The sequence below is a fragment of the Ochotona curzoniae genome, unplaced genomic scaffold (assembly GCF_017591425.1).
Source record: "Ochotona curzoniae isolate NIBS_2020 unplaced genomic scaffold, NIBS_Ocur_1.0 contig_2599, whole genome shotgun sequence".
Taxonomy (NCBI): domain Eukaryota; kingdom Metazoa; phylum Chordata; class Mammalia; order Lagomorpha; family Ochotonidae; genus Ochotona; species Ochotona curzoniae.
This window is the reverse complement of record NW_024465520.1, coordinates 14,557,118-14,558,440: the sequence shown is the minus strand read 5'-3', so window position 1 is coordinate 14,558,440 and position 1,323 is coordinate 14,557,118. Positions and strand designations below refer to the sequence as shown.

General features: G+C 67.6%; 1 non-coding gene across 1 annotated transcript; it reads right to left on the bottom strand.

Annotated features, from left to right (window-relative positions):
• Nucleotides 1-349: 349 nt before the first annotated feature.
• LOC121152765 lies at nucleotides 350-469 on the bottom strand. Its single transcript, XR_005883304.1, has one exon. It is a non-coding gene; the product is annotated as a 5S ribosomal RNA (ribosomal RNA).
• Between the last annotated feature and the right edge of the window lie 854 nt (nucleotides 470-1,323).

The following is a 1,323-nucleotide window of genomic DNA, read 5'->3' as shown; positions in this document are numbered from 1 at the left end:
CAGCTTGGATTTGATAACAATTTTTAAAGATTTATTTATTTTTATTGGAAAGGCAGATTTACAGAGAGAAGAGGAGACAAAGAGAAAGAGCTTTCATCTGCTGGCTCACTCCTCAAGTGGCCACAATGGGTGGAGTTGAGCTGATCTGAAGCCAGAAGTCAGGAGCCTCCTCTGGATCTCCCATGTGGGTGCAGGGTCCCAAGGCCTTGGGCCACCTACTACTTTCCCAGGCCACAAGGAAGGAGCTGGAAAGGAAGTGGAGCAGGTGGCAGGGCAAGCAGGCCGGGCGCTGGTGGTGTGCCGGGGTTACGAGCTGGTCGGGGGTGTGGGCTGGGGCTGGGTGGGCAAAAGCCCACAGCACCTGGTATTCCCAGGCGGTCTCCCATCCAAGTACTAACCAGGCCCAGACCCTGCTTAGCTTCCAAGATCAAACGAGATCAGGCGCGTTCAGGGTGGTATGGCCATAGACGACACACACAACCTCACAGCCGCTCTTCAGCCTGCTGCCGCCCCTGCTCGCCCCTGCCCACCCCTGCCCTGCCCTGCCGGACCGCCCTGCCCTGCCCAACGGCCGGCCCAAGCCCGCCCAAGCCCGCACACCAACTGCACCGCCCGCCCAAGCCCGCCCTCCACCCTGCTGCACCTGCTGCCGCCCCTGCCCGCACCGCCAGGCCAACACCGGCCCTCCTCCTGCTTCAGCGACCCCAGGACACTCCAGCTTTCTTCCCAGGCCGCCTCCCCCTGCCCGCAGCCAGGGCGCCTCACCCCGCACCCCCGCATTCTCCTCGTCCCTCCCGCCTCCCGCAGCTGGGGAGGCGCTGCTGCCTCCTCCGCCGCCGGAGAGGGCTGGAGGGGTGGCCTTCGCGGCCGGGCTTCGAGGGGGCGCCTCACACTGCTGCGCCCTGCCCTCCTACGGCTGGGCACGACGCTGGGAGCCCCGGCAGCTGGCACACGCACGCACGCACGCACGGGGTCCCAGACACCCAGCCCCGGCCGGCGGGCGGGCGGGCCCTGTGGAGACCTGGGGCTCCGGGGACGCTCCCCGCTCCCCATCCCACCCCCTCTCCCACCCCCACCCCTTCCCCCATAGACACCCTCATTCCCGCAGAGCAAGCAAGCCAGGCAGCAAGCAGTCAGCCACGCTGGGCACCACCACGGGTCGGGACCTGGGACCGGGCACCGGGAGCCGAGGGTCGCGAGGGAGCCGGGGTGGCCGGGCCGCGCCGCACGGCACACTCCAGCGCACGGGGTCACCCTCACCCACCGACTGATGCACACACGCACGCACAGGCCAGCACGCAGGCAGCAGGCACGCACTCAGTC